The following is a 23,618-nucleotide window of genomic DNA, read 5'->3' on the forward strand; positions in this document are numbered from 1 at the left end:
ACAGTAACCTCCAACCTCATATTTAGTAAGATGTTAAATTTTTTTTTCAGGGCTTGCCATTTTGAGTAGCGTTTCCCACAGGATACTTATCTGAAGGCCTAAAAAAAAAAAAGTGAATGTGTACTGGATCAGACCTGCTTGACTCAGCAAATTTCTGCAAATTAGACAGATGATGTGCATAACCTCAAAGTATCTTTTTTAAGAAGTAGCATACCACAACCGATTATTAGTCCTCAGACATACAATCATACTAGGCATCAAATTGCTTCCAATTTGATGGATTTTATCCTTTCACTGATCAGACTGTTCTCTTTTTTTTTTCTGGAAAAAAATAAATTCTGGAAAGATTTCTTCTGATGCTGAAGGAATCTTGAAGGCTTATCGTTGGACTTTGATGGAATTAGAAGCCCACTGATTTGTTCAGAAAACCTCAGACAAGTTTAAAAATAGTACATATTTAGTTAGTAAAACTAACTGAGGAAAAGAGCATATGGTTATATTAGTTAGTGGGTTCTATGAATAGCATTCATGTATAACTCTTTTTCATTTAACAAGGAGTTGTAATTTCTGTACCTGCAGATACATTCTGAACCAGGCTTATTTTGAGCAGTATGTTTCCCCTTTTGTAGAATATAGTGTCTCATGAAACCATGGGGGAAAAAAACAGAATTGATTTATAATTTCGATCAGCTGATTCTTTAACGTATTCCTGATGTTTGATTTCCAAAAAGTTGTTAAGCTGTCTGGACAGAATACAAGTATTGATCACCTATAATTTGGGGGTTGACTTTCTTATTTTAACCAAAAAAATGTGATTCTCCCTTTTCCCTTGAGCCATTGCAAGAAAGGTACCATTGCAAGTGTAAAGGAGGACCTTTTTCAAATTAATTTTTGCTCTTTATTTGACTGTACTCAAATTGACATGTAATTTGTGTGAGGCTGTGAAATTGTGGACATTGGAAAAAACTTTCCTGCATTACTGAAAGAAATCCAGGTGGCTGGCTTCTCCCTGTCTCAGAGCTCTTTCAGCACCATTAACCCCTTTCTCCTTTTCTGAGGTGTTTCGGTACCAGCGTACCTCATTTGGTTCAAGTACAAAAATTAAATGGGCTTTTTAGCTAATCTAGCTAAATGTTCTAGCTAATCACTCAGCAACTAATTTTTCTATGATCTTGGCAAAAATTTCAAGTAACAGAATCATACATTCTAGGTCATTCTTGTGGTCCCATGTTTCCAGCATAGATGAATAGCAGTGGACTTTTTCAAAGGACAGATCTGGGTTTAAATCCCATTTCCAGTACTTACAAATTAGGTAGCTTTAGGCAAGTGCGATGGTTAATTTTATGTCAACTTAACTGGGTCATGGGGCACCCATATATTTGGTTAAATACTATTCTGGATGTTTCTGGGAGAGTGTTTTTGGATGAGTTCAACATTCAAATTAATAGACTGAGTAAAGCAGATTGCCTTCTCTAGTGTGGGTGGGCCTCATCCAATCAGTTGAAGGCATGAATAGAACAAAAAGGCTGACCTTCCCCTGAATAAGAAGGAATTTCTCCTTCCTGAATTCCTTGGAGCTCAGACTTTTTTTTTTTTTCCTGCTTTCAGACTTGAATAGAAACATGGTCTCTTCCTGGATCTCCAGCCTGCCAGCCTTTAAACTAGAACTATACTGTTGGCTCTCTTGGGTCTCCAGCTGACTGACTACAGATCTTGGGACTCGTCAGCCTGCATAATCATGTGAGCTAATTCCTTATAATAAATCGCTTTCCATATATAATTTATATAGGATATATATATCCTGTTGGCTCTGTTTCTCTGGAGAACTCTGACTAATACAGCAGGTTATTCATTCTTTTGCAATGAGTGATTTCATCACATGTGAAATAGGGATAATAACACCCATTTTACAAGGTTGTTGTAAGGTTTATGAGATTTAGGAGGGCAAAGCATGTTGCACAAAATAGGTGTTTATAAAACAGTAACTGTTGTTATTATAATGATTATTTTTCAGAGCACAGATTCTTTCTAATCTTAAAAAATACAGTTATAGTTAGTCCAATTTTTTTCTTCTTTCTAACTTTTTCTTCCACCTGCAGTTAACTTCCTTTTGATTTCTGACTCAGTGCTGTTTATGTTCCGATGCCATCTCTTCCAAAATTCCTGGTTGAATTTTTTTCTTATAAAATTCTTTAACTCAGCAAAGCAGCCCATGATCCACTGGTAATACGCTTTTATTTAAAACAATCAATTAATTAATTAATTTTTGGCTGCGTTGGATCTTTGTTGCTGTGCATGGGCTTTCTCTAGTTGCGACGAGCAGGGGCTACTTTTGTTGCAGTGCGTGGGCTTCTCATTGCGGTGGCTTCTCTTGTTGTGGAGCACGGGCTCTAGGCGTGCAGGCTTCAGTAGTTGTGGCACGGGGGCTCAGTAGTTGTGGCTCGTGGGCTCTGGAGAGCAGGCTCAGTAGTTGTGGCTCACGGGCTTAGTTGCTCCGCAGCATGTACCATCTTCCCTGACCAGGGCTTGAACCGGTGTCCCCTGCATTGGCAGGCGGATTCTTAACCACTGTGCCACCAGGGAAGCCCCCATTGGTAATACTTTTGATTCTCATTTTCTGGCTCCCCAGTCTCCAACTGCTTTTGACCCTATCACTCAAGATTGAGGCATCTGGCTTTACCTCTGTGTGACACACATTCCTTAGGCCTGGACAGCAAAAGAAGATGTCGTGAGAATGTGGGTCTTTCAGACTTAAAGTCAGCGTCTAGGAGTGTAGTTGGAAGAGGTATTGGGATGGGGGTCTTGGGGTCAGATGAATCATGTCAAATACTCAATGTAGTGTTTCCCGTACAAATCCTTCTGAGGTGTGCTCTTTTACTCCCTGATTTTTCCTTTTTTGCCAGTCCCTGACCACTACTCCCTTAACCCTCCAGATACACATACACTATTTTCTATTCTACCACCTTTCTCTGACTTGCCTTGCTCTGTGTGTATGTGCAGCAATATTGCCCTTACGAGTGGCGTTTGGGTAAGTACCCCTCTTCTTTCATTTCCTTGACTCTAAAGTGGTGCTAGTAACACTTACTCCTGGGATTTGGGGGAAAATTAAATAACACAATGTATACAAACTGTCTTGTATCCTGCCTAGGACACAGTAAGTATACCATAAATTGTAATCAATGCTGTTACGTGACTCAGTTAGAATAGGTTATGAGTTCCAGAGTGAGGATACAGAGGGGGAGATTAGGCCAGAAAGATGGAGGGCAGTGCAACCTTATCATATTAATGTAGGCAAGAAACTATAGTTGAAGTTACTTTTGTATGTTAAAAGTGTGTATTGTCTAAGTATATACATATTAGTAGCATATATTATATATTTTAATATATATCAATCTATATATATATTAGTATGTATTATTAGTAATATATTGGTAGTAGTATATATAGATAAACAGTATATATTTTTATATATACTCTAAGTATATTATATATATTAAATATTATATATTCACTGTACTTTAAGTATATTATATATACTTAAAGACCAGACCAAGGCCAAAGATTAAGCTGTCTGGCCAGATAGAGGCAGCAGGAAAGAAGAAGTACTGGCGATGGTTTGTAGGGATCCAGGAAGTCTAGAAGGAAGCAGAGACAATCGTGGTCCAGGAATGACAGGAGCATATAACACGGGAAAAGTCCTAAAAGATGACAGGCTGGCAAGCTTGCAAAAAGACTAGATTTTAAACGTTCTCACCACACAAAATCTTTTATGTGACATGACAGAGGTGTTAGCTAATGCCATGGTGGTAATCATGGCAAAATATAAATGTATCAACTCAACACATTGTACACCTTAAACATACCAATGCTATATGTCAATTATATCTCAATTAAAAAAAGAAATCGCTATAGCCAGAGTGGGAAGGACCATGGGTGCTCAGGCATCGACTACTTGTCCTCTCCCGTGGTGGCAGCATCCACTTAACGAGGATGGCTATGGCTGAATGTTATGTGTGGGGACCAACCAGCTTTTTCTGGATCACACAGCCAAGCCGGAGAATTAGAATTTGATCCCAGCACTTTTGAACACCAGCTGCTCTGCAGAGCGAGCTTTTCATCACATCCCACATTCCTCTAACACATGTTTTCTGAGAAATCTTCAGGAAAGAGCAGATACTTGAGTTAGCTTTTGAAAGGCATTCTCAACAAAGGGCCCTGAATGGGAGAGCACGGCAAGTTCAGAGAAGTTAGGGCAGAGAGTGTTTGAGTATAGGCACAAAGCAGATGTGAAAATGGAGCCGGGGCTTTAAAAAAAAGTACAATTTGAGGTCCCTGAGCTAAGTGGAAATGCTACTCGGGAGTCCTGGAGTTACTGAGGAGATCGTTAGAAGATGTGAAGCAGGAGTGACGTGATGAGATTTGTGTTTGAACATGTAATGAATGAATTGGAAGGGAATTCAGCTGGAAACTAGTAGATCAATTAAGAAATATTTTAATGAATGATAAGAAATGTCAAGAAATCCAATGTAGGAAGTGTTTGTGATGTTGGACAGCAGGGGATAACTTTGATAGATATTAAGCACATTCAGTGTAGGTAAGTGAGGGGGGAGGGAGGAGTTGATAAATGAGACACTTGACACAGGAGGAGTGACTTCAGCTACCGAGAGATTCTCCAGGTGGCTTGAGGACCCTGCTTTATCAGGAGAGTTTTGGCAGATAATGTGCACCTTGTCGGAACTCAGGGTACTACAGAGATTTCCAGGAGGAATCCATTCATGGCATTCCTACCTTGTGAAGTACAGGGAGACACTCAGATCTTATTTAATAGTGAGAGTAGATTTACCTTTGAATTGCACCTTCTCTGAATCACTGTTACATACAGAGTGTTGTTGAGCTCTAAAGCATGTTTGGTTCAAATTTATAGTTATACAACAGGTATTTTTTCCTGATACTGAATATGAGGCCTTGAAAATATTATGTTAAATAGACAGACCATTCCAGCCTATTGTGGCATGTCTGTAAGTACCTGTTCGGTTTATATATTCTGTATATACTCTTTAAGAAAACAGCACCACCTGCCATGATGCACCCAGGGCAGCTAGTTATTTCTGTAGGTGTTGAAATGGATATATATTTGTCTTTGTCTTTGTCTATGATTAAATGTTATTGAGTATTAACAAATAAAACCCTTTATGACTTTTTTCCGAAAATCGAATGCAGCATGATATAGAACTTAATACCCCTAATTGCAAACTAACAAGAGCTGCTTTTACAATTACTTCAATGTTTGTATGGTTATGACTCATGAACAAATTACTTTCATGGTTGGGTTGTGTTTATACAAGGCAGGGTGTGAATTTTAAAAATGGATCAACAAGATGGGACAGATTTAGGTGTGGACATATTTATGTAACATGTTTAAATATGGGCATAGAGAAGCAGAAAAACAAATACCTCTTTTGGCATGCTCAGTAGTTAAAGAAGATTTTGTGCACTATTGTATTAATAAACATTTATGGAGATTGAATGAAAATTGGCATCAGGTAGGGTTCTGGCAAAAAGCCCTTTAGTAGAGTCAGTTGAAAGCTAGTGACACGTTAAATCCTTAAGAAAATATGGAATAATGCCACTTGCAAATCCTTCACTTACAACAGATGGAATGCAAGCTCATTCCAAACGGCAGACTACTCAACAGTGGCAAATGAAATTAAACCAATAATGGTAGTATGAATCTGTGAAAAAAGGAAGTAGACATACAACCCAAGAAATTCAAATGGAATATTACTACTGTGTTTCACATCTGGTAATATACCTCACTCACAGGTAATGTTCTAACTTCCTTGAGTGATTGTTAAGTCATACTGTTTGTCCTGTTCTGTGCTCATAGGCCCTTTTGCAAATACAGCCCAGTTACTGTTACGCATTTAACCCAAGTCTGAGTCTGTATCCCTCAGACTTTAAGAACAGACACTATGCCCAATGCAGTCCTTACATACAGTAGGCTCTCTGAAGGGCTGACAAGGTCTGAAATAACTCTTCCCAGAACAAGGGTTAAAAACCTGAATCTTCTCTATGGTTCTGAAAACATTCCATGTTTCTCCTAACCAACTCTGCCCATGGGTAACGCCAGCCTGCTTATAGGCAATCTCTGAGCAAGTTCAGAATTGTGCAGTAAATAGTACACGATGCATTACCATTTATATTCCAGCTAAATTGGTCTTATTAAGAGATTAACTATAGGACAAAAGATAACTGCTAGAGGCTTAAGAATTCTCTTTAAAAATGTGTCCTTAAGGAGGAGCGTAGAAAAAAGAATTATCATCTAGCTAACAAGATGTTTAGGAGGCAGTGCTGGGGGTAGACATTGTATAACAAAGCGGCTTGGACATACTACATAGATGTGTATCCTAGTAAGTGTTCCATGTATACATATAATTATTTACATGGGCTAAATCAGAGAGACGCCTGCATCGTATTCCACTTTTATTTTCTTTCTTGAGATTTTCTGTTACTAATAATTAGGAGACTACATCACATTGTTTGTCACAGGCTCAAATCTTGATTCAGGATTTCTGGGATTTCAGCTCTAGGTAGATAATCAGCAGCATCTTTGGGGAACTTTTATAGAGAACAGTTTCTTCTTCCCCGGAAATATTTGGCAAAAATTGTGATTTAATGTCCTTGCCCTGAGCTAAGTGGCATTCTCTGATCTTCCCATCATTCTTGCTCATTTCCCAGAGGCAATGATGCTTCCCTGCTTCCTTTGGCTACCTTCTCTCGAGAGGGTAGCTAATATCCATGCTCTTAGGTACAGAATCACAAGCTTTTTTCAGGGGCTAATTTGTTGCAGTAAAGTTTCTCAGAATCCTTGGAGACTGTCTAGAAGGTATACATTTTCCTGATGACTGCAGAATACTATCCAAATGATCCCTTAAAATAGCTTCACAGGTACTGCATTGCAAAGCTATTCAGACCGGAAGTGTCAAAACTCTGGTACCCATACATAGTAAGAATCCTGATGGATTTTTCATATGTCCCTGCCATAAATCTGTGAGGGGTTATGGACTTTGTCTTCTGTCTGTCTTCTATCTACATATCCAGTCCTGTTCAGTCTACCTATTTAGCAATCTCTTGAGTCTTCTCTTTATATCCCAAGCACCTTTACCATAGCTGAGCCACCTGCTGTAAAAATCTCTTTTATTTCCCCACATGTACCCCTAATCCCTTCCGATCATTCTTCATACAATAGCCGAGGTAACTTTATAATAGTACAGACCTTATTTTATTCTTTTCCTAGTTCAAACCCTCCTAATGACTCCTGATTGTTCTTAAAATAAATCCGAATCCTTAATGTGGTGGCTAAGGCCCTATCTGGTCTTAGACCTGTCTACCGCAATAGCCTCATCTTTTGTAAGGCTCTCTCTTGAGCTGTGATCTCTGGCCATCTTCCGAGATTTCCCTCCTGTCTGCCTCAGGACCTTTACACATGCTCTTTCTTCTTTTGGAAATACTTTTCTACACCCTCCATCCACTCCTTTATTCAGCTAACTCCTACTAGTTCTTCACTTTTTAACTTCTATATCCTTTCTTCAGGGAATCCTTCATTGACTCCGGTTCACGCCTTCTGAATAGCTAAGGTCACTAATTATACACTCTCAGCACAATGAACTTCATTAACCAATTGTCACTGACATTAATTGTTTTATGCTTATTTTCTCCTTTAGACTTTAAGCTCCAAATGAGAATAGACTGTATCGTGTTCTTGTTTATAACATTTACACCACTGTTTTCCCTATGCCTAGCTTGGAGCATTGCAACCAGTAGGTGCTCAATATATATTTATCTGTCACTTGCTAAGTGTCTCTGGAAGTGCATGCATAGCCTTTGGTTCAACAAGGTAAACTTGAACAACAACTCTAATAGTTTCTGATTATACTATTAAGATTTTGGAGCATATAAAAAATCCAATTTTTCTCTTATTTTTTGGTTTGGACAAAACTGCTCATGTTAATAGCTTGTCCCTGGGAAATTATGTCTTTTTCTTTTAATCTCATGTGATGCCTGTACAATATGTAGATGAATGTTTGGTGAATTCTTAAATGCTTAAGAAGGCTTTCCACTGCCCTAATTCTTTGTCTTCTTTAGCATCTCTAGTGATTTAGCTATTTCGTTTGGTTGTTCTCTTGGTTTAATATTAACCTCTGAATTCTAGGAGCCTGGTACCAGTGTCCTAAAGATCTGGACTGGAGGATACTTTAAATGACACATCACCATGTTCTACTCACAACTATTCCCCTTTCCCTCTGGACTATTTATCCTCTTCTGTAGGGTGATTTGCTTCTCAAGCTGCTACATTGTCTAGAAGGGTATTGGTGACCACGCTCATCAAGTCAAAAGCTGCCTTTCAGAACCAAAGTATCTAGTCATTCTTCCTGCCACAGAGCTCACTAGGTCCCATGCAATTAAAATTCAGAATTGAATTGTCTTTAATGAGTATAATATTGATGCTATCCAAATTAAATATGAGTGATAAAAAATAGACACAGATTGAAAACCATGTTGTACTTCTTTCTTATCTAGATAAGAAAGTAGATAAGAACTACTTACTAAATGGCAATGTTTTTATAACCTCTCTTTGGGTTTGGAATATATGTAATTTTTAAAACCATGTCATATAGTCTGAAAGGGCATCTGTTTAGGATGAAAGAAAAAACCACAGGAATCACATCTTCTCTTACACCTGATTTAAATAATATTTACTACCTGTATGTGATTATACTGATAGCAAGATACTCATGTTTGGACACACATACCAGACTGGATTTTTATAAGTAGTTACTGCTAACTGGATTGCTCCTGTGTTTCTTTCTGGACTGTATGATACAGCAGAAATTCAGGAATATGTTTTGCTTCTCTTTTCTTCTTTCAAACCTTTCTTTCTTTCTTCTTTGAAACCTCCATCTTTCAGAGGTTTCAAATTAACAAAGGTTAATAATGAGAATAATTTCTTTATGTATTAACATATATGTCCTAATTTAGAATGATATAAAGATAAACACATTTTATGATTTTTTTATTCTAGATTTCATTTAATTTTCAGCCTTTAAACCTATGAATGTTGAAAACTGTGCTTGGGCATAGATTTTGTGCCTCTTCATGAAAAAATGTGATCTCTGGGCGAAGTTCGATAATGATTTATTTCTCTGGCTTATACCCAAAACATTTTCCTTCAGTTATTTATTTTATTTTTAATTTAATTCTTCAAGTCATACATAAATATGTTCTCAATGCACAAGATGTAAACAATGCAAATAAAGTAGAAGTCCCTCTTTGTAACCCCACGTCAATCTCCTAATCTCATTCCCTTTCCCAGCAGTGACCATGACTAAATGTTTGATATGTGTGTTTGTTAAACTTTATTTCATGCATATATATATATGCTAATACACAGGTTAAATTTATCATAAAAATATATCATGACCTAAATCAAATTACTCTTTTGCTTAAAAATCTCCCGTGGCTTCTTACTTTACTTCATACCTTATTTTACCATGGACCTCACCCTGGCCTCCACGGCCCTTCACGATCTGATCCTTGCTTGCTTCTCTAACTCATTTCCTACACTATCCCATTTCTTTACCAAGGTCCAAGAACACTGGGTCATTCCATCTCTTTAATACATTCTGTCTTGTTAATACCCTGCATGTTCCTCCCTTACAGTATGTTCCTGAGCACTTTTCTTTACCTGGAAGAGTCCACACCCAACATTTACATGGCTAGTACTGCCTCATCATTCAAATCTCGGCTCAAATACCGTTTCCTAAGAGAAGTCTTTTCTCAGAGGCTATTCTGGTCATTTTGTCTCCTGCTAGGTACTCTCGAGCTAACTATTCCGTTTGAGTATTCACAGCACTTACTACTCAGAATTTTGTAATGGAGACAAACAAAACAAACCGTGATTGTTATGTGCTTTCTGTACTAGAATAGAAGCTTCATAAGGGCAGGGTCTTTGGCTTGTTCATCTATTTATATCTCCCATGCCTACAATGGCACCTGACACATAATAACTGATTGTTGAGCAATGAGGACTAGAGAGCAAAGAAAGTCCTGTCACGTCATGGTTCATACCATGATGGAGGTGCAAGTTCTATTTATAGTTGTGGGTAACGAGTAAGTTACTTAACTTCTTTTGAGTATTCTCATGTTTACAATACTTATGATAACAATAGAATCAGCTTCGTCAAGTTGTTGTCAGACTGTTAACTGGGATAATGCGAGCAAAGTGACCGGCCTTGAACCTGGCATATAGTATGTGCTCAGTGGTCGTTAAAAGGGGAGTGACGGGGGACACAGGTATATGTATAACTGATTCACTTTGTTATAAAGCAGAAACTAACACACCACTGTAAAGCAATTATACTCCAATAAAGATGTTGAAAAAAAAAGAATAAAATGAGGTATTTAATTCTTTTTTTTAAAAAAGGGGAGTGACGTTAGCATCATGGCTGGAAAATGTCCCTCTTTTGTGCCCCACCCCCAACCCCAGAAACAATTTGGCATCTATCCATGGAAAAAAAAAGTGCCTTGGTTGGAGCTGTGGGATTCAGCACCAAACACAAAGCGACCTGGCAGGAGTCTCAGCCACCCACGTGTCAGATGATAGGCATATAGACCTCAGTCCCAGCTGTGGACACTGCAGTGGCTCCAGCCCTTCTTGGCTGTGGTCTTGAAGCCCCTGGAAAACACTGTCTTAGCCAATCACTCGCGGATGAGAAAGCCTTCATGGAAGTCCAGCTTTAAAGTAGAGAATTTCCAGCATAATACTGGAGCAAAATATAGGAGTTTAGGTGAAGTGGAGAGGGTAAGAGGAACAGTTTGGCTTTATCCGTGTCATTTCTGCCTCGAGGTGGCATGGCTTAGGGCAAAGAGAAATCTTTTTGGCCCTAATAAATAAAGTCAGGATGAAAGAGAAATTATTACAATTGATGATCACAGAAATACAAAGCATTCTAAGAGGATACTAGGAACAATTATACACAAACAAATGGGATAACCTAGAAGAAATGGATAATTTCCTAGAAATATATGACCACCAAGACTGAATCATAAAGAAATAGAAAATCTGAACAAATTAATTACTAGTAAGAAAGTTGAATCAGTAATCAAAAATATCCCAACAAATAAAAGCTTCAGGACCAGATGCCTTTCCTGGTAAATTCTACGAAATATTTGAAGAAAAATTAATGCCAGTAACTTCTCAGACTCTTCCAAAAGTTGAAGAGGAGGGAACACTTCCAAACTCATTTTACGAGGCCAGCATTACTCCAAGACAAAGCCAGATAAGGACACTATGAGGAAAGAAAACTACAGACCAATATCTCTGATGAATATAGATAGAAAAATTCTCAATAAAATATTAGCAAACAGAATTCAACAGTACATTAAAAGCATCATACACTGTGATCAAGTGGGTTTTATCCCTGGAATATAAGGATGGTTCAACATATGCAAATCAATAAATGTGATTCACCACATTAATAGAATGAAAGATAAAAATCATATGATCATCTCAATAGATGCTGAAAAAGCATCTGACAAAACACAACATCTTTCTATGACAAAAGCTCTGAACAAATTGGGTATAGAAGGAATGTACCTCAACATAATAAAGACCATTACAGTAAGCCCACAGCTAACATCTCACTCAACAGTGAATGTTTGAAATCTTTTCCTCTAAGATCAGGAAAAGATAAGGGTGCCCACTCCCACCACTACTATTCGACGTCTTACTAGAAGTCCTAGCTAGGCGGGAAAAAGAAATAAAAGTCATCCAAATTTGAAAGGAAGAAGTATAAATGTCTTTGCAGATATGATCATACATATAGACTATCCTAAAAACTCCACCAAAAAACTGTTAGAACTCATCAACAAACTCAGTAAAGATTCAGGATACAAAATCAACATGCAGAATCAGTTGCATTTCTATGCACTAACAACAAAATCTCTGATAAATAAAGAAAACAATCCCACTCAAATATAGTATCAAAAACAATAAAATACTTAGGAATAAATTTAACTAAGGAAGTGAAAGACCTCTACACTGAAAACTATAAGATTTTGATGAAAGAAGTTGAAAAGACACAAACAAATGGAAAAATATCCTGTGTTCATGAACAGGAAGAATTAATACTATTAAAATGTTCATACTTCCCAAAGTGATCTATAAATTCAGTGCAATGCCCTTCAAAGTTCCAATGGCATTTTTCACAGAAATAGAACAAACAATGTTAAATTTTGTATGGAACCATAAAAGACCCCACATAGCCAAAGGAATCCTGAGAAAGAAGAACAAAACTGGAGACATCACACTTCCTGATTTCAAACTATACTATCAAGCTATATTAATCAAAGTAGTATGGTACTGGCATAAAAACAGACATGTAGATCAATGGAACAGAATTGAGAGCCCAGGTATAAACCTTCCCATATAAGGTTAACTAATATTGGGAAACAAGAATACTCAATGGAAACAAGAATACTCAATGGGGAAAGTCTGGTTTCTTCAATAAACAGTGTAGGAAAAACTGGATAATTATATGTAGAAGAATAAAAATGAATTCCTATCTTAACACCAATCACAAAAATAAACTCAAATGAATTAAAGAAGAGATCTGAAACCATAACACTCCTAGAAGAAAGCACAGAGAAAAAACTCCTTGACTTTGGTCTTAGGAACAACTTCCTGGATATAACACAAAAAGCACAAGTGACCAAAGCAAAAATAAATAAGTGGGACTACATCAAACTAAAAAAAAGCTCCTGCACAGCAAAAGAAGCAATCAACAAAATGAAAAGGCAACCTACAAAATGGAAGAAAATAATGACAAATCATGTATCTGATGAGTTAATATCCACAATATATAAGGAACTAATACAACTCAATAGCAAACCACAAACAAATAGTCTTATTAAAAAATGGATAGAGGGACTAAACAGACATTTTTCCAAAGAAGACCTCCAAATGGCCAAAAGCTACATGAAAAATGCTCAAATTTACTAATTATCAGGGAAATGCAAATTAAAACCACAATGAGATATCACTTCATACCTGTTACAATGGCTGTCATCAAAAGTACAAGAGATAACAAGTGTAGGTAAGAATGTGGAAAAACAAGAGCCTTTGTTCACTTTTGGTGGGAATATAAATTGGTACCATATGATTCAGCAATCTTACTTCTGGGTATATTTTCCAAGGAAAGGTTATAAGAAACTGAAGAGATATCTGTACTACAGGTTCACTGTAATATTATTCACAACAGCCAAGATATGGAAATAACCTATGTATCTGCCTGTAGATGAATGAATAAAGAAGAAGTGGTATATATACACAATGGAATATTATTCAACCATTTGTGACAACATGGATGGACCTTGAGGGCACTATGCTAAGTGAAATAAGTGAGACAGAGGAAGACAAATACTGCATGGTATCATTTATTTGTGGAATCTAAAAAAAACTAAACTCATAGATACTGAGGGTAGAATAGTGATTGCCAGGGGTTGGGGTTGGAGAAAATGGGGAGATAGTGGTCAAAGGGTATAAACTTACAGTTATACGAAGAATACGTTCTGGAGATCTAATGTATTCCATGGTGGAAATAGTTAACAATAATGTATTATATACTTGAAAGTTGCTAAGAGAGTAGATCTTAAATGTTTTCACCACAGAAAAGCAATGGTCATTATGTGAGGTAATGGAATTATTAACTAACCCTACTGTGGTAGTCATTTCACAATATAGAAGTGTATGAAGTCAACACATTGTAGACCTTAAACTTAAACAATGTTATATGTCAATTATATCTCTATAAACCTGGGAAGAAAATGACAGCTAAAATTTGGTGTCAACTCCTAAGTGGTATTTGAGACCTCTCATTTTTTTCTTTACTGTTCTAACTGGGTGTTTCTTCCTAGGGAGGGAAAAAAAAAGAGCTGGTTTTGTTTTCTTTTTTTTTTTTTAATTTAAGAAATGTGATAGGGTAGGAAGGCAAAGATAAACTATTGATACATTGGAAACCCATCTCCCTCTGCCCGTGGATGGATCTACCTCCTCTCTTGCACTTTTTAAAAAAATTGATGAGTCTTTAAATTCTATAGTGCTTGCTCTATATCTCTTGCACTTTTTTGAAGCAATTCAAGTATGAATATAGGAGGGGGATCAGGAAAGAGAACACACTAAAATTCCCTCTTTTATTAACCATATGTTTAAATGTGTACTGTTAGTGGAATTCAGTAACTCTACACAGTTTAGTCTACCCTCAGTGGGCAATTAGCCATATTATAAGCAGCAAACCTGCGATGGAGACAAAAAGATAGTCAGTTTGTTAGTTCAGGACTAATGTTTGCCTATTTCTAGTACACAGGATTTAAGTTTATCTGAAATTATAGACAAACCTTTCCTACCAGCCAAATAATCCTCGGTTGTTTACAAACAATTGCAATTTGGAGTCCTACTTTATTTGCTCACGAAGACAAACAGGAAGGGGAAGAAGTGAAATTCTTAAGACTCGGCAATATAAACAATTGACCGATGAAGGGACACAGACTATTCTAGCCAGGTTCTCCCCGGTCCTCTTACCCTTTCATTCTCTTATTTTCTTGGAATTAAACCAGAATGACATTGATCTGGTTAGCAGGAATTTCTCTTGTTTAAAGATTATTTCAAACAAGGATGGGGAACGATACAAAATGTTTTCCTTGTGTAAAGGCATAAACTGAAAATATCCAAGTCTCAGTCCCCACTTCAGCTGTCAGTAACAACCCCTGATGGAGAAGGCTTTAATCTGGGAAGTTATAAGGACAAGATTAGCTGGGAATGTTTGACCTTACAATTCGGAAAAAGAAATCTACTATATAATGAACTACAGCACCTCCAGATTAGAGAAACTATAAGCAACATGTAGTAGATTCTCCTGTTAATTCTTATTTTTCTCTTAACTAAAGAGTCAGTGAAATCCTTAGCTTGACCTATCATCAGGGGATTTGCTGCTTGTATCTAATTTTAGATTTCTCCTCTTGCTTTGTCTAAGCTCTGCTGATTCCCTTCTCTGTGTGCCTCGGCCTTTCAGTGGCATATTTCCTTTCATAAGCACCTTGCCACGGGTTCTTAGGTAGAGTCTGGAGTGGAGCCAGATGCACAGGATCTGATCCCAGCCATGCCGCTTCCTGTGTGGATTTTCATATTAAGTCATGTAACCTCACAGTGCCTTGCTTTTCTCCTTCTAAATGAGACTTATCTGGCAATTTCATGGGGTTGATGTATAGTTCAGCTGTTATCTTTATTTCTAGTGGAAGGTTTGGTTTAGTTTCATCTGCATTTGTTCAGATTTCACTTTAACAAGTTTTTGCAATGGCATTCTTTTTTTTTTGTGAGGATACAGATGTCTTTTATTAAATCAGACATTAAAGACATTTGCAAAAATGAAGAATAATATCACTCTTCTCACTATTTTTCTGTTTTAGAAAACAATTATTTTTCATAAAAATGTTATTTGTGTTAACATGCAATAGATTATATTTTTATATAAATACATAAATATTTTCTAAATTTATCAGTTTTAATTTCTGATATGTAGTAGATAATAATAGATATAACTCACATATACCAAAGCTCCTCAGGGTCCTGAATACTTTTTAAGAGTGTAAAGTCCCTGAGAGGAATAGTGTGAGAACCACTGCTCTAAGATTAGTCAGGAGAATGAAAGAGAAGAGTCCTTGCGCTCATTCTAGTTGGAGTATGCAGGTGAACAAATGGATAAACATGACTTCAGATTGTACAAGGCTCTAAAATAAATGAGGTGATGTGATACCTCATCGGTAGAAGTGCTTTCAATACTAAGCTCAGGGAAGGCTTCTCTGAGAAAGTTATAATTTGGCCTGAGACTTAAAGAATGAGTAAAAGTGACCAACTAAAGAGCCAGAGGAAGAGCATTTCAGGTAGCAGGAGAAAGAATTACATTAATCTGAGACACAAAAGGTGTGCATGTTTGAGAGCCAGAGATGAATGGGGCCAGTGGGACTGGAGTGGAGTGGTCGTCAGAGAAAGCAGTGCTAAAGGTTGCAGAACTAGACAGAGGAGAAGGACCTTGGTGGCCACCATTTGGATTAAAACGAAGTCCAGTGGGAAGCCACTAAAGGATGAAATAAGGGACTGTGTAATGTGATGAAGATGTTAGAAGGTGACTGGCTGCTGTGTGGAGGCTGGATTGCTGGGTAGTAAGAATTGAGGCGGGGAGACCAGTTAGACAGGCAAGACTGGCACAGAAAATGGCAAGTGGCTAAGCCAAGTGGTGGCCATGGGGATTGAGAAAAAGTGAAAGATGCCAGATATACTTTGGAAGTAACAATAGGATCTGCTGATGGAATGGATGTGGGGAATGAAAAAAGGGAAGAATCAAAGTTGATTCCTAGGTCTTTGAGTAGAGCAACCAAGTGATGACAGAGTGCATTTGCTGAGATGACCCATCACTGTATAATCACCACACATTGCCACACCTTCAGCCCCCTTGCACCTCTGCATCAAACTTGCCTGGTAAAAATCTCAAACCTGGTCCAATATAAATCGCCACTGACTCTTCATTTGCCCCTGTGCAATGAAACATGATGGAGAAAAAAAAGCACACGCACAAGCTGACTGATCTCACTTTAGGACCTCAAACTTCAAGTGCACCTTTGTCCTGCCATGCAATCCTACTATAATTTCCTAGGTAATTCACCTTCCTGCTCTCCTAGGTAACTATTTTGTATCTTCTTCTCTCTCCTTTAACCTGCAGTACCTCTCCACTCTCCATTTCTCAGCTGATAATGACCTTGCTTTCTATTTCAATGAAAAATGAGCTTCCACACCTCTGGCTACATCTGCCAACCTACTTAAAATGGACCCTTCTGCCCTTCCTCCAACTGCAATGGATAAAATGTCTGATCTTCCACCTATGACCGCAGTCTCCACTTGAACTCTGGATCCCCCCTTCCTTGCCTAATTGTGAACATTGCTCCAAAGGTAACATGTGTCTTTCCGGAGATATCAGCCAGCATCTGCAGCACTCTTGTTAAGCTTTCACTCCCTCCATTACACTGTAATTATCCTTGTCAAGGTCATCAATAACTTCAACATTGTTTTTAAAAATTTTTATTTATTTTAATTAAAAATTAAAAAAAATTTTAATACAATTTTTAAGGGTTACTTTTCATTTACAGTTATTATAAAATGTTGGCCATATTCCCCATGTTATACAGTACATCCTTGAGCCTATCTCACACCCAGTAGTTTGTATCTCCCACTCCCCCATCCCTGTGTTGCCCCTCTCCCCCACCCCAGTGGGTCTGCTTCTTTTTTGTTATATTCACTAGTTTGATTTCAACAGTATTCTTTTTTTATTTTTATTGGAGTACAGTTGCTTTACAATGTGTGTTAGCTTCTACTGCACAGCAGAATGAATCAGCCATACATATACATGTATCCCCTTCATGTAGGACACTACAGTGCATTAAGTAGTGTTCCCTGTGCCGTACAGTATGTTCCCACCAGTTGTCTGTTTTATACATAGTATCAGTAGTGTATATGTGTGAATCCCAATCTTCCAATTCCTCCTACCCCACCCCTTTTCCCCTTGGTATCCATATATTTGTTCTCTATGTCTGTGTCTCTATTTCTGCTTGGCAGTTAAGGTCATCTATACCATTTTTCTAGATTCCACATATATGCATTAATATATGAAATTTGTTTTTCTCTTTCTGACTTACTTCACTCTGTATGACACTCTCTAGGTGCAAACACGTCTCTGCAAATGACCTAATTTCATTGCTTTTTATGGCTGAGTAATATTCCATTGTATATATGTACTATATCTTCTTTTTGCATTCTTCTGTTTATGGACATTTAGGTTGCTTCCATGTCCTGGCTATTGTAAATAGTGCTGCTGTGAACATTGGGGTGCATGTGTCTTTTTGAATTATGGTTTTCTGTGGGTCAACAGTATTCTTTTTAAAATTTAATTAATTAATTAATTAATTTTTGGCTGCGTTGGGTCTTCGTTGCTGTGCGCAGGCTTTCTCTAGTGGCAGTGAGTGGGCGCTACTCTTTGTTGTGGTGTGCAGCCCTCTCATTGTGGTGGCTTCTCTTGTTGTGGAGCATTGGCTTTGGTGCGCGGGCTTCAGTAGTTGTGGCGCACGGGCTTAGTTGTTCCACAGCATATGGGGTCTTCCTGGACCAGGGCTCGAACCCGTGTCCCCTGCATTGGCAGGCAGATTCTTAACCACTGCGCCACCAGGGAAGGTCTCAACAGTATTCTTGAAGAGGCTGTTTTTAGCATTATATTCTGACAACTGCCTGTACTAATTGTTTGTTGCTCAAGAAACAGTTTGTATAATGGTCATTATTGTTGTTGTTTTATTATTATTTTCTGTTCAACAACTCTTTCCCCTTAACTTTTAAATAGCATCTGGTTTCCTTTTGGGGAATTCTCTCACCACCTTTAGGTAGTTTGTCAGTCTTGAAGGTGCTTACTTCTCCCCCTCAAACCTAATTGGGCACTCCTGGAATTCTGATAATTTAAGTAGTGGGCAGAGTGACAAATGAACTAAAGATGGTTGAACCTATTCACTCCAGCTGTAGTGCACCTGGATGAACTTCTCAAGTAACTCCTTCTAACTTAGACTCTCTAAAAGACATCTGATTGCTACCCGAGTTTTTCTGGTAGTCCTGAGAATTCCCCCTACATCCATCCGATGCATTATCTTTTTATATACTTAAGCTGGCCAGAGTAAATTTCTTTTACACAAAGTTGATGACTCTTCTCTCTGATACAGATTCCTTCTCTCTGTGTTAGTGCTGCAACTCTGCTTTCTACCCACATGTTCTGTGCCCACCCCAGTGTTTTGCTCTGTTGTATTCTGTGTACTCTGGCCAGCTGCTACTGTGTTCTTTCCCGCTGCAGCCATTGCAAGCATGTTTTATTCTACTGCATTTGGTAGAAAGAATCATTTCTTGATTAGTATCTGAGTTGAAAATGGTTTCTCAGTTGAGCAAAATTACCAGAGGTGTACTAGACTTGTTTTAATGGCCTGCTGTTTCCTCAGCCCTTCCAAAGCAACCTGCTGAGGTCCTTGTTCACTAATGAATGGGCGTGTTACACTCATGTATCATGTGACCACACCATCTGGCTGATACTTACTGGGCCATGGATGTGCATGTACCCCCAAGGCAGCAAGTCCATGTTTCAGCAAGGCAGAAACTTACGACTTGCATACTCTGGCTCAAAAAAATGTGAAGAAAGCCAATCAGATCCATCTCTTAAGAATTTAGAATTGGGAAGCAGACCTCCTAAAGCAGTTAACCTTAGGGACATACATCAAAATGATGGATGAAGAGTTGCTAGTGTATACAGGGGGCTGAAATACTCACTTGGAGACATGTACAAGCTGAAGCAGGAAAGGACCCCTGAAAGAGAGGCAGCTGAATGAAGCGGTCTTGCAGAAAAAAGCAGAAATGCGTGAAAATGTGATCTCTGAGGGGGAAACAGGTTTGGTTTCTGATGGCTGTCCTGGTCTAGTTCCTGTGAGGCTAGCTGTATAGTACTACCTCTCTCAAATTTATGAGATCTTTATATATCCTTCAAATATTATATCCTGTCATGTTTTTCCTATGATTTGTGAAGCCACAGTTTCCTGATTAAAGCAGATATTATAATGCTTCCTATGTAACATCAATAATTCTCCTCTTTGGGAGTAGCAGGTCAGAATATTTCTGTTAAGTCACTTTATAGTCATTATGTGTGAGCTACAATAACATGGGAATTTTCTTGTTATTCTTGTAGCTTTTTATTAAATTATTGGCTTTATGTATGCCATCCCTCTTCCTAGATGGCCTTTTCATCTTACGGTCAAGCTAGTAGTGATCTGTACCCACTATACCACTAGGCACTGGTAGCTATAGTCAGTGTAGCCCACCAATTCTGTGTGACTCAGTCAAGAACACCATGGTTCAATTAGATATTTAAAGCTCTTCCATTTTTCCTTTTAGAGGAAAAGATAAATTTGAGTTTTTAATGGAAGTGGGACAGTTGCTTCATTCAAATGCTAACTACCTTCCCCCTTTGGAAATGCTAATCCCTTTGAAAAACACTGTGGAAAATCTTTTAGGAGTTTCTTGGAATCATGCAGTTACAATAGCACAATGACCTTTACAAACTCGAGCTACTGAAGTAGTATTGTGCGGTGGCCAGCACCATGCGTCTGGAGTCATATTTGGTTTGACCTTAGTCTTTACAACTTATTAGTTGTTGCTTTGGTTAAGTGCCTTAATTTCTCTGATCTGCATATTTAAAATGGTGACAATGATAGTACCTATGTGTAATTGCTAGGGTGTAGGGTAATCTACTATAATAACAAAACCTCCAACTACAGTGGATTTGTAAATATAGGAATTTATTTCCAACTCACACAATAGTCCAAAGGCAGGGGAACATTTAGAGCAGGAAAGTGGCCCTATAATTCTCATATATAGCTACTCCTTGTGGGTTCAAGGTGGCTACTATAATTTTCATTATCTCCAGTTAGCAGAAAGGTGAAAAGGATGAAAGGATCCTGTGACAGCTGTTATACAGGAATACCTGGGAATTGAACATACATTACTTCCTTACTTGTTGCTGAAAGGTCACCCTTAGTTCTCAGGGATGTTGCAAAATATGTTCTTTGGGTGAGAAACCACGTGCCCAGCTTCAAGACTGGGGAAGATGAGAAGAATGGCTCATAAGGTCATTTAGCTTTCTGCCAAACCTACTCTATTTTCTGAGTGTTAACTCTGTGCAAATAATTTAGTTATACGAACTTATTTAAACCTCACAAAGTTCATATAACTAAATTATTTGCATAGAGTTAACACTCAGAAAATAGAATAACAAATTATGTAGATTCCCAGTTACACGTCATTTCATTTCCAAAAGCATTTGAGTTATTTCTTTGGGAGGAAAACAGAAGTTTTCTGTAAAGAAATCATAAACACAGTATAGCCCAGTATCTAATCCAGGATTACATTTGTAAAAAATCCCGATAGGTAGGTAGCTTTCATACTTTTCTTTTTGAGTAGTGATGCTTTTTTTTTTAAACATCTTTATTGGAGTATAATTGCTTTACAATGGTGTGTTAGTTTCTGCTGTATAACAAAGTGAATCAGCTATACACATACATATATCCCCATATCCCCTCCCTCTTGCGTATCCCTCCCACCCTCCCTATCCCACCCCTCTAGGTGGTCACAAAGCATGGAGCTGATCTCCCTGTGCTATGCGGCTGCTTCCCACTATCTATTTTACATTTGGTAGTATATATTAGTCCATGCCACTCTCTCACTTCGTCACAGCTTAGTTGCAGTATTCAGAATTTATTTTTTCTTTCTTTTTTTTTTTTTTTTTTTTTGGTACGCGGGCCTCTCACTGTTGTGGCCTCTCCCGTTGCGGAGAACAGGCTCCGGACGTGCAGGCTCAGCGGCCATGGCTCACGGGCCCAGCCGCCCCGCGGCATGTGGGATCCTCCCGGACCGGGGCACAAACCCGCGTCCCTTGCATCGGTAGGCGGACTCTCAACCACTGCGCCACCAGGGAAGCCCTATTTTTTCTTTGATTTAGAGTTATTGGGAGTTTTTAATTAAAAAAAAATTATTTTGTGAGTGAAGCAATATTTTTTTAAAAATCAGACTTTTGTTGTAAAGTTCTGATTTTAATGAATTTAGTGACCTTAAGTTTTCTTTTTAGGCAACAGTGGTACAATGGTGGAGAAAGTTGTCAAAGTGTCTCCTCATTTTTGGCTGGATGTGATAAATCTTTTTGCTCATAGCACACACATACCTACTTACTTCACCTCCAAGTTACTTTTTTGGGGACTTTTTTTAATCAGCAGTAACATATCCTGATGATTTCAAGTCTGTAAGGAAATGGATAATACTCTCTTTAAAAAAAAATTAGGTAGCTCATCTCAGATCATTCTAATTACTGCAGCAGCTTCTTAAAATTCTTCTATGCCATAGGGCTTCCCTGGTGGCGCAGTGGTTAAGAATCCGCCTGCCATTGTAGGGTACACAGGTTCGAGCCCTGGTCCGGGAAGATCCCACATGCCATGGAGCAACTAAGCCCGTGCGCCACAACTACTGAGCCTAGGCTCTAGAGCCCGCGAGCCACAACTACTGAGCCCGCGTGGTACAACTACTGAAGCCCACGCGCCTAGAGCCCGTGCTCCACAACAAGAGAAGCCACCACAATGAGAAGCCCGCGCACCACAACAAAGACCCCATGCAGCCAAAAATAAATAAATAAATAAATAAAATAAACAAAAATTCTTCTATGCCATAATTATCTGTATAAATGTGAACCTTTTGTAACCATTCCTTTGCTTTTTATTCTCATTTGCTTCACGAGTACTTGGCATATTGTTTTCAAAGATAGCTACAATTTCTCCCATCCCATCAGCCCCATAGTGATATGACTTTATCACTCTTATTATTTATTTAGTTAGTTTTAAATTTTTGGCTGTGTTGGGTCTTCGTTTCTGTGCGAGGGCTTTCTCCAGTTGTGGCGAGCGGGGGCTGCTCTTCATCGCGGTGCGCGGGCCTCTCACTATCGTGGCCTCGCTCGTTGCGGAGCACAGGCTCCAGACACGCAGGCTCAGCGGTTGTGGCTCACGGGCCCAGTTGCTCTGCAGCATGTGGGATCTTCCCAGACCAGGGCTCGAACCCGTGTCCCCTGCATTAGCAGGCAGATTCTCAACCACTGTGCCACCAGGGAAGCCCCTATCACTCTCATTATTAAGAGATGAAGTCTCTTTCCCCTCCCTTTGGTCTGTGCTGGTCCTGAGATCTACTGTGACCAACGGTGTGCAACAGATGTGACATTGCGTGACTTCTGGCTCTAAGTTTTAAGAGGTCTTGAGGTTTCCATTTTCACCCTTGGAGAGATGTTCAACCTAGACTACCAACTAATAAGAGCAGACCAAGATAACCAAGTGTAGATAAAGGTTACATGGAGGACTGCTTTCAGCATGAGAGCCCCAAATATGTATGTGCCATCGTGGATCCTCCAGCCCCAGTCAAGCCACCCCAGCCAGCACTGTATGGAGTAAGAACCAAGCTGTCTCCTGTGACTCTTGCCCAAGTTCCTGACCCACAGAATGGTGAGCAATACAATGGTTGCTGATTTCAGCCACTGAGTTTTGGAGTGGATTGTTATGCAGCAAAAGATTACTGGAACTGTCTTTTCTTCCTCTTGTCATTACATTGTTTTTCAGGACAGGAACCAAGTCCAATGCATTTTTTGTTTGTTTTGCTTTTGTTTTTGTTTTTTTGTTTTTGCGGTACGCGGGCCTCTCACCGCTGCAGCCTCTCCCGTTGTGGAGCACAGGCTCCGGACGCGCAGGCTCAGCGGCCATGGCTCATGGGCCCAGCCACTCCGCTGCACGTGGGATCCTCCCGGACCAGGGCACGAACCCGCGTCCCCTGCATCGGCAGGCGGACCCTCAACCACTGCGCCACCAGGGAAGCCCCAATGCATTTTTTTGATGTCTCTCCACAA

The 23,618-nt window shown here is 38.8% G+C and overlaps 1 long non-coding RNA gene across 5 annotated transcripts in view; it reads left to right on the top strand.

Moving 5' to 3' along the window:
* The window catches only part of LOC307176546, a 237,741-nt gene that overhangs the window by 18,004 nt on the left and 196,119 nt on the right, over positions 1-23,618 (top strand). For all 5 annotated transcript variants that reach the window (XR_013824814.1, XR_013824815.1, XR_013824816.1 and 2 more), the window contains exon 2: positions 1,609-1,740. This is a non-coding gene — a long non-coding RNA (uncharacterized lncRNA). The remainder of the gene's footprint in view (positions 1-1,608; positions 1,741-23,618) is intronic.

This window comes from Stenella coeruleoalba, assembly GCF_951394435.1.
Source record: "Stenella coeruleoalba genome assembly, chromosome: 18".
In the NCBI taxonomy this organism is placed as follows: Eukaryota; Metazoa; Chordata; class Mammalia; order Artiodactyla; family Delphinidae; genus Stenella; species Stenella coeruleoalba.